The sequence below is a fragment of the Podarcis gaigeae genome, assembly GCF_964106915.1.
Source record: "Podarcis gaigeae genome assembly, chromosome: 15".
Taxonomy (NCBI): domain Eukaryota; kingdom Metazoa; phylum Chordata; class Lepidosauria; order Squamata; family Lacertidae; genus Podarcis; species Podarcis gaigeae.
In genome coordinates, this window is record NC_139692.1 from 23,786,387 (window position 1) to 23,803,001 (window position 16,615).

At 45.4% G+C, this 16,615-nt stretch overlaps 1 protein-coding gene across 1 annotated transcript in view; it reads left to right on the forward strand.

The window, feature by feature from the left end:
* Positions 1-16,615, forward strand: part of UBASH3B (ubiquitin associated and SH3 domain containing B) — a 73,915-nt gene that overhangs the window by 18,943 nt on the left and 38,357 nt on the right. The window lies entirely within an intron of this gene.

Genomic DNA, 16,615 nt, shown 5'->3' on the forward strand with positions numbered 1-16,615 from the left:
CCCCAGAGTCGTTCGCGACTGGACTTAATTGTCAGGTGTCCCTTTACCTTTACCAGTTTCTAGAAATTGCAGGAGGGGAGAGGGCTCTTGTGCTTGGGTTTTGCTTGCAGGTTTCCCACTGGTGTCTGGCTGTGACAGCTCCTACTCTGGTTCCACAGGTGGAACTTGTTCTCTGGACCCTTCTGTGCCTAATTGGGCAGAGATGGTGCTTAAAAGAGCACAAGGAGATGCCTGGGTTGGGCCAGGACCCCATTTACTTCAGTAGTCTTCCCTGCCCGCGAGTTACCAGAGAGATGGCCTTCAGAGGACCACAGATGGGTGATAATGGAGACAAGGGAGGGCCTTCCATGTCAGAGGTAGACCACTCCTGCATGTGTAGGTTTTGACTCGCCTGTTTATTGGTGTGACACTCTCTTTCCTGGTTAGGAGAGCAGTAGTCAGCGCTGACTGTCTGCCCCGCTTCCTCTTTTGCCCTTTTCAGCGAAGTTCTCCTGAAAGCAACTGGCCCATATTTCAGTTGACATTTGAGGGAGGAAGAATTCTGGTGCAAAGGATTTCTTGCCTTCATCTGAGCGAGTCAAAGATGGAGATCCACCCACAACCCCAGCCTGGCTCAGGAAGACCACAAACATTTAAATTGGTAGAATAATCTACTAAGATGTTGCCGATTAATCCGTGGCAGCAATATTAATTAGTTTTGGGTGCATTTGTGTAGGGGAGGTTTTCTGGTGTGCTTTTATAATGGCAGGCAAAATGAACATATTAAAGGTGAGCTTTCCTTCCAAAAATGGTCTGCCTTTTTTGTTTATTTAAATTGTAAGCTACTTGGGCTTTTTTCAGTGTTCAAAGGGCATCCTTTTTGAGGTTTCACTGATATGCACATCTAAACTTTACCATGTAAAAGGTAGATAGCGTAATGTTTGAATTGCTTGGCAGACCAGATAGCAGCATAGGAAGTTGCACTATACCAAGACAGGATAGCTAATTTTATTTGTCCAATCCATCCCAGTTCTGCAAGGAGGCAGAACTAAATCTGCCCCATCCCATCCCTGCAAGGACTTTTAATGGGAAATCCTGAAAACAAATGTGTGTTCAAATAAAATATATTTCCAAGAAACAGAGGCAGTTCTGCTGCAACCTTCGGACCCTCTCCCAAAGGAATCCCCAGGGCTGTATGTACTGAACTGGTCCCATGATTCAATCTGGGTAGCAATCTGTCTGGATTAAATCATGTGAGTCTGCTTAGGAATGTGATTTTGGCAGATTCCTCCCCCATCTCTCTTCCAATCCCTACTAAGAGACGTAGAGGATTGAAACTGGGACCTTCGGCATCCAAAAGATTTGCCGAATCTTGATCACTCCATGTGCAAATATGGTTGCTGTGCAAAAGAAGCCAACAGAGTGCAGGGAGTGATCTTCCTGTCTTTGATAACCCCACTCTCGTTTTTTTCAAAGATTAATTGCACCAATAAATATTTGTTATGCGCTTTGTGGTTCCTTGAATTCGCAGGAAGTGTACACAACCTTATCTTCTAGCCAGATAGGTTTACATCTGGGGTTGTTAATTAGAGCTTTCTGGGCTTGCTAATTAGAGCTTTAGGCTCCTTCCCCCACCCATCTGAGTGTTTTCCAGTGGGGTGTGCCCAGATCCCTGCATTTAATGTGCAGATTATTCAGAATCAGCATTAATATCCTGGCTGGCTTTCCTTGCAGCCAAACACTTCTGCGTAGAGGCCCAGGGCTGTTTATGTGGTGCAGGGAGTAAAATAAGGAGCTGAAAGGTTGGTGTTGCTACAGAGACAGGGTTGATTTATGCTCTTTCCCAGCAATTTGCAGCAGAGGTGTGAACCCATTTTATTATTATTATTATTATTATTATTATTATTATTATTATTATTATTGAATTTATATCCTACCCTTCATCTCTAAGCAGCCTAAAGGGGCAAGCATAGATACAATTTAAAAACAAAGCAAAAACACTCTAAAACAGTTACATGTTCTAAAAACAAGTACATTTTAAATCCTTCCATTCATACAACCATCTTGGAGGTTGACATAAAAACATAAGAAGTCAGTGGCGTGCAGTGAATATTTTCATAGGGGAACAGTTAGGGCCAGAGGTGCCATCTTGTGAGGGCAATGTGGGGGGCATGTGAGCATCCTAAGCTGAGCAGAAGCTTCCCAAGCTTTTGGAAGGAGGCCTCAGGCTTTAATACTTTAATACTCTGCTTTACTGGGAACATTTAGGGGAATAGCCTAGTCCCGCTAGTCCACTGACTGCATGCCACTAGTAAGAAGGACCTTGCTGGATCCAAGCAAAGGCCTATCGGGTCCAGCATCCTGTTCCTACAGTGGCCAACCAGATGTTTCTGGGATGCCCACAAGCTGGGCATAATGATCCCTAACCTGCCCTGACTCTCCAGTGAGTAGCAGTCAGTGTCATGCTGCCCCCAAACCCATAGCAGTGCATGCAAACATCATTGGGGGGGGGGGAGCAACTATAGGGATTTTCCCCCTCCATGAACTTGCCGAATTATCTTTTAAAGCTCTCAATGTCCATGCCCACATCACGTGGCAGCAACATGCATAGGTAAATTGTGTGCTGTCCTCATGGACTTCACCAAACAAAGGGGACACAGATTTGTGTAAGATTGGCATCAGTTACATTTGAACATTGAAGGGGTGTGGGTGGTGCTGTGGGTTAAACCACAGAGCTTAGGGCTTGCCGATCAGAAGGTTGGCGGTTCGAATCCCCACAATGGCATGAGCTCCTGTTGCTCGGTCCCTTCTCCTGCCAACCTAGCAGTTCGAAAGCATGCCAAAGTGCAAGTAGATAAATAGGTACCGCTCCAGCAAGAAGGTAAACGGTGTTTCCGTGTGCTGCTCTGGTTCGCCAGAAGTGGCTTAGTCATGCTGGCCGCATGACCTGGAAGCTGTACGCCGGTTCCTTCGGCCAATAAAGCAAGATGAGCGCCGCAACTCCACAGTCGGTCACGACTGGACCTAATGGTCAGGGGTCCCTTTACCTTTACCTTTACATTTGAACATAAGATGTTGCCTTAAAATAAGTCAGACCGTTGTTTCATCTAGCTCAGCTCTATCTACACTGGCTGGCAGTGGTGCTCCAGGATTTCAGAGAAGTTTCTCTCTGAGCCCTGCCTGGAGGTGCCAGGGATTGAATGTGCAGGCACAGCAGATGCTCCAAGCCTTCACAACGACCCTTCCTCCTAATGTTAATTTGGACGCATAGATACAACTTTAGAAATAGCTATTCAAATAGTGATATAATACCTGGAGAAGAAGGCTATTGCCATGGAGAAGAAGGCTCTCATTGGCTGCTAGCCGTGAAAGTTCTGCTTCGCCTCCACAAATGGAGGCAGGAATGATGCTTCTGAAAACCAGTTCCTAGAGACCGCTGGAGAGGAGAGTTCTCTTGTGCTCAGATCCTGCTGGAGGGTTTCCTATTAGGGGCATCTGGTTGGCAACTATGAGAACAGGATCCTGGACTAGATGGGGCATTGACCTGACCCAACAGGGCTGCTGTTATGTTCTTATGTTCATTCTCCCCATAATGGCGAGTACTAGGAACAGTTGACCTGCAGGTCTCCTCATTCCTCTATGCAGGTGCTGGCCATCAATGGGCAATTTCTAAACCTCTCCATTTCTTCCATCTTATTATTAGACTTAACATAGACCAGATGACCATTCAAACAGAGGACTGTCCTCTATAAAGAAGGGCGAATAGGCACCCAACCTGCCAACCAGTTTCATCGGAAGATCCTAAGCTCTAGTACTATTTGAGAATGTGTTGGGGCTGGTTTCTCCATTCCACCCATAACAAGATTGGTTTGCCCCAGAAATGAATTGATTCAGTGTGGCAGTGCCTGTGTATTTTTTTTGGCCAGCGAAGCCGTCAAAGGAAGAAAGGAAATGTGGCTTAGAACCCCTTGATAATGAGCAGCAGCAGTTGCCTGTCATTGGGGGTTATTTTGTGTCATTGGTAATTGTCAGCCTCAAGGGAAGGAGGCTATAATTAGCATGTGTGTTTATCAAAGAGGGAAAATGGTCTTTAAAAGATTGGGTGGCTTTTGTTGTTCACTAAATTGCAGGAGCAGATGGTGCGTGCTTTAGCAAACCTCCCCCTGAGGACCTTCTGTGATGGGTCTGGTTTGTATGAACTGGGAAAGAGGTAATGCTGGACTGTACCTATGCTTGGAATGGGCAAATCAGTCAGTCTCTGGCCCACATGCATTTTGTACGTGTTCGGTCCTAAGTCCATTCTGTCTCTTTTCCCCAAGTGAGCCAGTGGGTTGTAGCGTTTAAGAGTATCAGACTAGGACCTAGGAGACCAGGGTTCAAATCCTCACTCAGCCATGAAGCTCACTGGGTGAACTCTCTCAGCTTAACCTACCTCACAGGGTTATTGCGACAACCATGTATGGCACCTTGAGCTCCTTGGAGAAAGAGGTGGGATATCAATGCAATAAATAAAAAATAAAAATTCACATGTGGATAATGTATTTTGTCACAGAAAACAAATTTAAATACAGTGGTACCTCGGGTTAAATACACTTCAGGTTACAGACTCCACTAACCTAGAAATAGTACCTCGGGATAAGAACTTAAGGATGAGAACAGAAATTGTGTGGCGGCGGCACAGCTGCAGCGGGAGGCCCCATTAGCTAAAGTGGTGCTTCAGGTTAAGAACAGTTTCAGGTTAAGAAAGGACCTCCAGAGCAAAGTAAGTACGTAACCAGAGGTACCACTGTATGCATTTTTATCTCAGTGCACAGATTCCTAAATGCACGTTATCATTCTGCCCGGACACTGGCGGTTCCCTTACTGCGAGAGGCCAAGTTACAGGGAAGCAGGCAGAGGGCCTTCTCGGTAGTGGCGCCCGCCCTGTGGAACGCCCTCCCATCAGATGTCAAAGCGATAAACATCTACCTGACATTCAGAAGACATCTGAAGGCAGCCCTGTTCAGGGAAGTTTTTAATATGTGACATTTTAGTGTATCTTTCATCTTTGTTGGAAGCCGCCCAGAGTGTCTGGGGAAACCCAGCCAGATGGGCGGGGTACAAATAATAAATTATTATTATTATTAAAAAATATTTTTTTAACACACTTCGATAATCTTTTTAGCTGTGTTCCGAAATTCTGAGACGTCCACATTCCAAAGGAAGGCCTACTTGTTGGTTTAGGAGATGCAAACCAGTTCAGTATGGATTGATATTTATAGGTGCTGAATTCAAATGAAGGTTCATTGCCTTAAGTGGTCACAGTGAAGAACGATGTCAGCAAAATGGGTGACAAACCACCCTTCCTCACAGCCTTACCCTTTGCCAAAGAGTCTTGCCCAAGTAGCAGGGTCCTCTGGCTGTGTCCCCCTGGCATCATCACCCTTAGGGTCCCACTCCTCAGTGCTTGCCTAGGTCTTTATAAGCTCCAAAAGCCGTCTAGGATGCTAAACAAAACACACACTCTTCCAGGTTCCTAGGGCCGCTTCCTTATCACAGGGAAGCTGCAATTGGTAGAGGGCTGGGGATCAATAACTGTGATCCTCCCACTTCATCTTCTCCAGTAGAAGGAGAGGCTCTACCACTGAGCCATTCTGACAGCATCCATCATTGTCCACACCAAAAGGGACCCTAGAGAACATTTGGCTGTATCCTGCCTTAGAAGTAAGTAGCTAAAATGTGTAAAGGGATGTAAAAAAAATGCCTTATATTGTCCATCTAGCTCAAAATTTGTCTACCCTGAACTGGCATCAATTATCCAGGATCTGGGACAGAATCATTTTGCAATATTTGCTACCTGAGCCTTTAAATAATATAAACCCTGGATATATCAAGGACTGAACTTGTGTCGTCCTGCATGCAAAACATGTGTGATCTACCACTTTCCAATAATTCCTGTTTGTAGAGGTGGAGAACATGTGGCCCTTCAGATGTTGCTCCCATCATCCCCCAGCAAGGATGGCCCGTGATGATGGGACTTGTAGCTGCCGGCAGCCTCTCCCACTGCTCAGTCTTTGGGCTGTGTCCGTCTTGCTCTTCTGAAACCAGTCCAGTCTGTGGGATGATTGAGAGGCGCCAACAAAGATGAAACCTTCACAGTTGCTATGAACCTGGAGGAATTAAAAGACAAAGAAAAGAAAGAAAGAAAACCGGTTGACAAGCTGTCCCAGGTTTTGGAGCGCTGCCCCTTCTTAGTCTGTTCAGTGCTTAATTGCAATATACATGTATTTGGGTAAATTACTGAAACTAAGTTATTTCCAGCTGTGTGTGGGAGGTGGACGGGAGCCAAAATTGCTGCTTACAGAGAGGCCTTTGCTTTGTCATTTGTTTGGTTTGGTTTTTTTGTTACAGCTTTTTTATGGGGGGGATCTCTCACACATGCACTCAGTCTCTCTCTCTCTCACTCACTCACATTCTCACACACAGAAAGAGAGAGAGAGGATCATTTCTTCTATAGATAGTCCATTAGGGTAAATGGGGCCTTGCCCCACCAATGTCAGTCTTCCATCAACCAGCCCACATTCATTCTTACCTCCAGTCCAGCGTGCAGCACTTGTTATCTGAGTCCTTATCTGTCTCAGTGTTGTCCTTATAGAACTCAGCAGGGAGGAAGTGGATGAGGACAAAAGTAGAGTTGGTTGGCTCTTCTGCCTGTCATTAGCTCTGGCGCCATCTACTGTTGGCCTCCCTGCCTTTCCCCGCAACAGGCACCAGCCACTGCTAAGTAAGCAGGGAGACAAAGGCAGAGGGTTAACAAAAACCTCTTGGTTGTTAAAAACGAATTGGCTTAAAAGGAATTCAAAATATTATTAAACTCAGCACTTGAAAATATGCATTATGAACTGAACTGCATATTAAAGTACACAATATCCGTTGTAGCTCCATTAAGATCCAATGCAGCACCGAGTGAAAGTCACTTAGGGTTATGCTTATTTCACTGGCAAAATGTTTTTGCGCCAAGAGGACGTTGTTGCAGAAGAGAATGCATAAGCAGCTCGCTGTTGTGCAGTAGATTGTACGATCTGTTGTGCATCGAGTTTCCACAAGCACATCTGTTGCACTGGACTCCTCTGTTGTGCTACGTTCAAACTCACCCGCTCTTGTGCTAGCAGACAGAGAACATCAGACACATCCCTATGTTCCTATCCAGAGGTATTATACCCGGGCAAAGCAGCTCTCGTAATGAGTTAACGATACACTAAAATAATTGTCACTGGAGAATGGCACGACAAAGAGCTGCCGTAACCAAAATACATACCAGGCTGCCGGTTTAGAAGAACAATGTAGCTATTGTGTTGCAAAAGCAGAACTTGGCGCCCAAGCAAAGACTGAAAGAGAATAATGTTTTGTTTATTACGGAAGTGATGAAATTTAACAGAAGCTTGTTTTTCCTTTGGTCCCCCCCCCCTTCCTTTCCTTGAGACATGTTTATTTCCATTGCTGAATGTAGAATGTGGACTTAGATGAGAGGAAATGGATTGTTTCTTCAGTGGTGCAAATTTTGGAATCTCACACTGCGAGTGCAGGATCCTCAGTCCTAAGAAAGATGCAGCCATGAAGTGACTTGCACCAGTCTAAACCTTGTCTTGTACCGAACCATCTGGAGCTGCTTGCCTGGGGATCCTTGGATCTTGACTGCTTTCAACACATCCTGTAGAATTCTGCCTTTGATAGTCTATCTGCACAATTGGAATGAATTTCAGGAACCAAAATGCCGTACTGAAAAATATAGCTTTCACACCATTTTGGCAGCTGTAACCCTGGTTTAAGGAGCCATGGTTTCAGTTGCCAAAACAGAATGCCTTGTTGCCGTTTGGGGGCCAGACAGCTCTAAAGTCCTATTTTTCGGCACAGTTTTTTTGGTTCCTGAAATTTGTTCTGCTTGTGCAGATAGAATATAACAGAAAGAATTCTACAGAATGTGTTGATAGTCTGTGAAAACAGTCAAGATCCAAGGACCCCCAGTGCAAAATGCGCCTGGCAAATTTCAAATGCTCATTGCGCCTGCTAAGCATGCCCAGCCTTCGTGGAGATGTTTAGGGTTGCGGGGATTTTGCTTTTCTGCAAATGAGGCTGAACACACTCCTCGCATTCCAGGATAATGATCTAAGGGGCTACATGAGGATCCATAACTTCAAGAATAAATCTTCCTTGGTATAGAATAGCTTTTCCGAACCTGGATCCTTCCAGATGTTTTGGACATCTCCCATCACACTTAACCATTGGCTCTGCTGTTTGGGGGTGGCGGGAGTTGTTCCCCCAAACATCCAGAGAGCCCCAGGTTAGGGAAGGTTAGTATTTAGGACTTCCTGGCACGAATCAAAGGTTCACTTGCATAGGATTTCTTGGTGGAGTCCCCTTCAGGCATTGACTGGACTTGAACCTGCTTGGCTATAGGGAGGTTTCTTCGCCATCTACCTCCCAGACTCCGCTTTCAGATCCAGCGCTTCGACGTTAACTCCAAAGTTTCCTCGAATAGACTAGATTCCTGCTGCCGCCACCTCTTTAAATATGGAACTGCTGATGGCCCCATTCTTAAAGTTCATCCTCACTGATAACGCCTTGCAAATTCGAAATTCCACTGGCCCAGCAGCCCTGCTGAATGTCGTGCACTTGCATGTGCAAGGCTGGGCTCAAAGTGCCGATGAAATAATGTTGGCAGTAATTAGTTGGGTTAACATCACCAGCGCTTACTGTCTGCCACCTGGGCACTCCAAACAGATTTACCGCCAGGGAAGAAGAGGTGCGTTTGTTGGCAGAACGTTTGGGAAGGACATGAATCTTGTTTAAGGATATGGTGTTGAGTGGCACCCTGAATGAGGCTCTTGTTTTCTCCTCTCCACCGGCGCTGCCTTCCTGCTGCTTCATGCCAAATTTGAGACAGTCCTCCAGATTTATCGCGTCAAGCAAGCATTCTTATCTCCACCACACAAGTTTCTCCAAAGCAACAAGTTTCCATGCATACAATGCAAATGCTTCCTTCTCCTCCTTCTCCAGCTGTTGACCCAGTTGAGTTGGCTTCTCTAGTTTGCATTTAAAAAAAGAAGAAGCAAACTTTAAATAATAATAACTTTTAAAAGCCTATTTGGTAGGAGGAGAAACTTTTTCGTTGATTCAGTTTGCATGTGTTTACTACTGTTCGTTGACTTAAATATTTTGACTCTTGAGATGTTTGCAGAGGATATTGGGCACATGCACACCATACATGTAAAATGCTCTTACATCAGAGTTGTGGCTTCCCCTGAAGAGTCACGGGAACTATAGTTTGGTAAGGGTGCTGGGAATTGTAGCTCTGGAAGAGTCTCCTAACAACTCACAGCACTCATAACCTGAGGATTGGCTATGCTAAGATATTCATGATCTCTCTCCTTCTAATTGATTCTTACCCACATGAAACCAAACCATTGTTTATTGTGCACAAGCAAAAGTTTGTTCTGCTGGAGTTTTCTCAGGGCCACTTTTCTCCTCCCTGGTCGTTCTGCTGCTGTGTCACACTGAACTAAGCCACTAGGCTCATAGTCCATGTTCTCTTCAGACAAACCAGACAAACCAAGGTTTCATCTATGGTTCTCAACTCCTGGTTTGTTTGAGAGAGCTAAATCATGAGCCAAGGTTCAGATGACAGACTAAGCTAGGCATGGTTTATCTCAGCACAGCCCTGCAGCAAAATAACCAGAGAGGAGCAATGCAGCTGTGATCTCTTCTTCAGGAGGCCAGACATTTCCTTGTCTGCACTAAACCATGGTTGGTTTATTTCCTGCTTCACACTGAGCCATGGTTTGACTTAGAACTATGTGTAAACTGAGCCAAAATACCTGTACTTATCTGATCCAAATACCTATAGATTAGAAACCTTGGTTTGCGTGTACAGGAAATGAGTAGGCATAGCACAGGACTCTTTGTGTGTATTTCCTCAGAGCCTGCATTTCCACACAAGGAAGAAATTACACTTCTTAGAGAGCTGTAGGTGGTGATATCTCAAGGCTACATGCAAACAAGTTCTGATTTGCACCATAAAGCCGTCTGCATCATGAATAATTTTAGACGGAAAAACCTTTCTGCCATCATCCTCTGTTCCAGAGCAAAAAGGAAGTGTACTATGGCAACCAAATTACATCTCCCTGTGCCTGTATCCCTAAAGGTACTGCTTTTTATTTTTTTAAAAACATGCTTGTTTCAGAATGCGTTATTGCATACCCTGCCATTTGAGGGCTTATCTCTCTTTCCTTAAAAAAGTAAAAATGAAACTATTTCTGTGGAAATGTCTGCATTAATTGCTTCGCTCCTGCAGCATGCACACTGCTTAGTTGATTCACATATTTTATTCTGAAAAAGAGAGGGGATGTGTGGCAATTGCATAGCCCCCCGTAATGCCCAAGGTTTATTTGCCAAATACAAATTTGTAGCTCAATCCTGCAGTGAGCTGCAAAAAGCAATAAATAAGTTACTAAAAATGGATAGGTGCAAAGGACCTTAAGAAATGTCTTATCTGAACATGCCTGAGCATTAAGATCCACATTAGAACCCTTTATGGGGCTGTTGGCAGTTGTGGTCCAAAATACCCTGAGGGCACTCGGTTGGAAAAAGCTGTGTTAGATGGGTGCAAACGGACAGGGCCTTTTTTGTGGTGGCCACAGAGCATGTGCAGATGCCTCCCAGGTTCCTTCTTTGATGGTTGGATGGATGGATGGATGGATGGATGGATGGATGGATGGATGGCTGGCTGGCAGGCAGGCAGGCAGGCAGTTACGACCTGCTTATTACAGCAAGCATTTGGCCTCTGTAGCTGGATTTTTAAAATAATAATCTATCAATGCTGTGTTTGTTTCTGTGTTTGGATATCATGGGGGTGAGTGGGTGTGTTGCATTTTACTGCTTCTAATTTCAACGAGCTGCTTTGTATAGCAAAGTAGGATACAAATCTATTGAAATTAGGAAATGAATTGAAGGAATCAAATACTTCTTTTCAACGCATTATTAGGACAGCCCCCCAGGCTGTGGAATTTCCACCCCACAGAGCTGTGTCTGGCACCTTCATTTTGTAGTTTGCATGGTATGCTGAGAAACACCTGAGAGAGAGAAATATTTTAAGACCCCCTCAGTTCTTTGGACTGTAACTTATTTTAACTGTTTCAGTATTGTAACGGCAGGCGTCTCATTTAGTTATAATAATAATAATTTATTATTTATACCCCATCCATCTGGCAGAGTTTCCCCAGCCACTCTGGGCTGATCCCAATCAAATGTTAAAAACAGTACAGCTTTAAATATTAAAAACTTCCCTGAACAGGGCTGCCTTCAGATGTCTTTTAAAGATAGGATAGCTGCTTATTTCCTTCACATCTGAAGGGAGGGTATTCCACAGGGTGGGTGCCACCACCGAGAAGGCCCTGTGTCTGGTTCCCTGCAACCTCACTTTACGCAATGAGGGAACTGCCAGAAGGCCCTCAGCACTGGATCTCAGTGTCCGGGCTGAACGATGGGGGTGGAGACGCTCCTTCAGGTATACAGGACTGAGGCTGTATAGTTAGTAATAATGAGTTACTTTACACCTGTGGAATGATGCCAGTATCACCCTGCTGTTATAAAGCTCTCCTTTCTGGCTGCTGAATGTGGGTGGCAGATGCTCCAAAACTGAGCATTACAGGGCAGTGAGCTGAGGGGCTGGACTGGCCCTGGATCCATTGCATCCAAAATCAGCACCACCACTGTCAATGTGACAGCACTGGGCCTGATCACTCTGCCAGCTCCAGGCTGGCACAGCCATATGTCTGCTCCACACACTTCTGTGCATGCAGTTAAAAAGGTAAAGGTAAAGGATCCCTGACAGTTAAGTCCAGTCACAAACGACTCTGGGGTTGCGGCGCTCATCTCGCTTTACAGGCCAAGGGAGCCGACGTTTGTCCACAAATAGTTTTTCTGGGTCATGTGGCCAGCCTGACTTAAGCTGCTTCTGGCGAAACCAGAGCAGTGCATGGAAACGCCGTTTACCTTCCCACTGGAGCGGTACCTATTTATCTACTTGCACTTTGACATGCTTTAAAACTGCTAGGTTGGCAGGAGCTGGGACCGAGCAACAGGAGCTCACCCCATCGCGGGGATTTGAACCGCCGACCTTCCGGTTTGCAAGCCCAAGAGGCTCAGTGGTTTAGACCACAGCGCCACCTGCATCCCCTTGCAGTTAGGATGGTGCAAGAAAATGCTCTCTGGATGGGGTGAAGCTGCTAGCTAGCATCCCAGCAGGTGGGTCGCTGTTGCTTATTGGGAAGGGGGGGCAAGGTGGTGGGGAGATAAGTTCGGCGCAAGCACACCAGGAGGCTAGCAGTGTGGTTCTGACCCAGAGGGTGAGTTGCTTCTGGATTTGCCCTCCTTAAAGCCTTCACATTCATATGGATGAGGCTCTGTTGTCCATTATTTCATCCAAGCCCTCTTGGTCAGGGGTCAGCAAACTTTTTCAACAGGGGGCCGGTCCACTGTCCCTCAGAACTTGGGGGGGTGAACTATTTGGGGGGGGATGAACAAATTCCTATGCCCCACAAATACCCCAGAGATGCATTTTAAATAAAAAGGACACATTCTGCTCATGTAAAAACACCAGGCAGGCCCCACAAATACCCCAGAGATGCATTTTAAATAAAAGGACACATTCTACTCATGTAAAAACACACTGGTTCCTGGACCGTCCGTGGGCCTGATTTAGAAGGCGATTGGGCCGGTTCCAGGCCCTGGGCCTTAGTTTCCCTCCCATGCTCTTGGTGAATGAAGAACCTGCTTCTGAATCAGAGCTTGACTTTGTCTGCTTTTTGCTGACTCCTGGAACAGTCCTTACTACTGGGTGAGTCATCGCTTCTCATATCAACAAGATGACACGTGAGTAAGCAATTAGCACATCCTTCCCAATTTAAGTCTCGCCTCCTGGTTTTAATGAGACCAGAAAAGCACTTGGCTGAGAATGCATCACTCAATGACCTTTCTTATGGCAATCTTTGCTCCAAGGTTCACCTCCTGTTCTCCTTTCTTTCCTTTCCTTTTAGATTCCCCCACAGCTTGCTTTCTTAAAATATATAATTCATTTGCAGCATTATTGGTGGGAAGTGAAATCATATTAAGTGTGTCTTTACAGTGTTTGTGAAAGGACTTGTATAAATAGGGCCCAAGTAGGAGGACTATAGGATGCAGCCGCAGAACTGTGAATTCAGTGGTATGCAGTATGTTTGGGAAATCTCTGGTTTTCTGCAGGAAGCCTGATCTGCACATCAATTTATGATTGGGGGAGAGGGATGAGGAACTGAAATTGACAGTCACCCATCTCTCATTGAAAGATTCTTATTCCTTTTATTTATTTATTAAAAATGTCTATTTGCCACTTTTCGTGGGGGGGGGGAACCCCCCAAAGCTGTTTACAATGACAGTACATAAAACCATACAATTAAAACTATATGGAATGTTAATAACAGATGAGTGCAGAAGCTCAGTCCTTATTCTGGGAAGTGTAGTTTGTTACCTGTGCTAGGAACTGGGGCTCTGTGAGGGGGGAACTACAGTTCACAGCCATCTTTGGGGAAATCATGTGCTTTAGATATGCACTGAATGTACTTTAAATATATGGTCGATATATATATATATATATATATATATATATATATATATATACTCCAGTATCACCTTAGAGACCAACTAAGTTTGTTCTTGGTATAAGCTTTCGTGTGCATGGTATCTGAAGATGTGTGCATGCACACGAAAGCTTATACCAAGAACAAACTTAGTTGGTCTCTAAAGTGCTACTAGCCAATATATATGCATCAGACCAACACGGTTACCTACCTGAATTTAAATATATCGTGCAGGTCTGCCCTCCCTTATTGTCTGCAAGTTTGAGCTGTTTGCAACTATGGCCAGTTGATCTGCCTAGTACAGCTAAGGACTGAATGTCCACACTCATCTTGCAATTTGAGATGGATGGATGTCAATTTCAGTTCCTCATTTTTCCAATGTTTAATTCAGTTCATCCCCATTTCTGCATAGTTTGCATCTTTTTTTAAAAAAAATACATGACAATTCCTGCATAGTTTTGTGTGCATTTCTCCTTTAATACACCCCCCCCCCCCAGTTTTCCCTAACATCATTCTTCTGCCGTTATTTGTTTCTAATAATGTACAGTGCCTCTATTTTCTGCAGGCTTTCCCCTCATTTTGCTTAGGGAACTGCATTGCAAAATTCAGAGGAGTGTGAAGTTTCGAAGGATAGCTGCCTTTCAACTTGTGAAATGATTCAGGAAGTGTGGATTTAGGGTGGTTTGCATTAAAATGCAAAACGAGTGACTTCTCCTCACATGCCTTCTTGTGGTAAAGACACACTTAGAATTCAGTCTGGTCTGAATGGCTTAAGCATGGCTGTTCCACTAACTACCATGTGCCTGGTGGGGTTGAGTCTATGCTGTAGCTCTGTGAGAGTTTCTATGGCACTGGGAACACAATTTAGTTTTATGAGCATCTCTGCTCCCTTTCACTTCTAATTTCAAAAAGCAACTCTAAGTTGACACTCCCATGTGTGTTTAAGCCTAGCAAGCAAGTGCCCTCTTGTCAAAAGACTTCTGTTTTTGAATCATAGAATCATAGAGTTGGAAGAGACCACAAGGGCCATCGAGTCCAACCCCCTGCCAAGCAGGAAACACCATCAGAGCACTCCTGACATATGGTTGTCAAGCCTCTGCTTAAAGACCTCCAAAGAAGGAGACTCCACCACACTCCTTGGCAGCAAATTCCACTGTCGAACAGCTCTTACTGTCAGGAAGTTTTTCCTAATGTTTAGGTGGAATCTTCTTTCTTCTTTGCATTGAGGTTGTTTAACCTGTGCACTCTTACCTGTGAGTAAGTCCCAGGTTTAGGATTGTGCCATCACTTTCTCCCCACTGCATTCCTGATTGGAAGGGGGAGTGCGTCCCTGCAATTTCCTTTTGAAAAGTCACCCACACAAATGCTGATTGTACAAAAGGCATCTGCTCCCATCTGACCTATAGCACTCCATCAGCTGATTACAGGATCAAAGGTGACACCAATTCAGATTGAAGCTGGTTTGGGTGAGGAAAACAAGATACTGTATTTCATGAGAAATGGTAGGTTCAATATGGATTGTGGCTAATGTTTTGTGTTCACTGTTTCCTAAACCAGTGGTGGCAGTGCGCCAGATGAAAACAGGAATTCGTACAAAGCTTAAGTCATATAAACACCCAACCCTCAGTGTTGGCTCTTCAGTCCTGAGCAACTCATCTGCTGGGTGAGAACCATGCAGACCTTAGTCTGTACCTCCAGTGTGGTGTGGAGAACCAGTGTGGTTAAGAGCGGTAGACTCGTAATCTGGTGAACCGGGCTTGCATCTCTGCTCCTCCACATGCAGCTGCTGGGTGACCTTGGGCTAGTCACACTTCTCTGAAGTCTCTCAGCCTCACTCACCTCACAGAGTGTTTGTTGTGGGGGAGGAAGGGAAAGGAGAATGTTAGCCGCTTTGAGACTCCTTCGGGTCTGTAAAGCAGGATATCAAATCCAAACTCCTCCCCCTCCCCCTCCTCCTCCTCCTCCTCCTCTTCTCCTTCTCCTTCTCCTTCTCCTTCTCCTTCTCCTTCTCCTCCTCCATCCTTTGGATCTTGGCTGGCTGACTGTTAGAGTGACCATGTGCCTCATTTCACAGCAGTATCTGGAGGACCACAGGCTCCCCATCCCTGCTGTGATGCCAAGTCCTTTAAATAAGTTCCAGAAAAGCATGATGTGTAATCATTTTGGCCTTGCTTTTGTGACTCTTCCAGAGAACAGAACTTCCTCCTAGCAAGATAGTTCCTGATTCTGCCCCCCACCTTGAATCTTTATAACAGGGGCAAACGATTCAGCTGTGAGTCAGGGTAAGAATTAGGCTCGACACTGAATCATCCCCAGACCACTTCCTGTACCACCATTGCTTCAAAGTGCTCTGTTCCATATGCCGGCCTGGCTGGCCTGCTGTTAGCTTGCACAGTCTGAGAGAGTCTCTCCTAAGGAGGGTCTGCAGTGGTGGTGTGTGTGACCCTGGGGCCACTCGTTGTCATCTCCAGCTACAGTGGTCTTGGCTAACAGGACATCTACCAGAGACCCCAGAGGCCTGCTTCCAGGAGCAACTGGATCAGAGATGAAGGACTTGTGGCTCTCCTGGTGGCATTGGACTACAAGTTCCTGACTCTTGGTCATGCTAGCCAGGGCTGATGGGAGTTGGAGTCCACCACCAACTGGAGGACCACAGGTTCCCCATTCCTGAACCGTATGAACAGGTGGGCTGCCTTGGCATTAAGGTAGCTTCATCCGCAAGGTCACCCAAGAGCGTCCTAAGTCAGGGTTTGTTCCCATTACTGCTTCCTCTGCATCCAGCGTTCTCCCACTTCTACTTTTCGAAGCCACGTTCAATACCACATTAGCCACAGTCCATGTCAATTCAAATGGTGCTGTTCAGTCGTTGCACATGCTTAGATGGGCAGGCATGCGCAGATGACAGCTTCATGAATAGGAGATCGGGGGGAACCAAAAGCACTATGAAGCTGAAAGGTTCCACCAGGACAAACCATGTATTACCC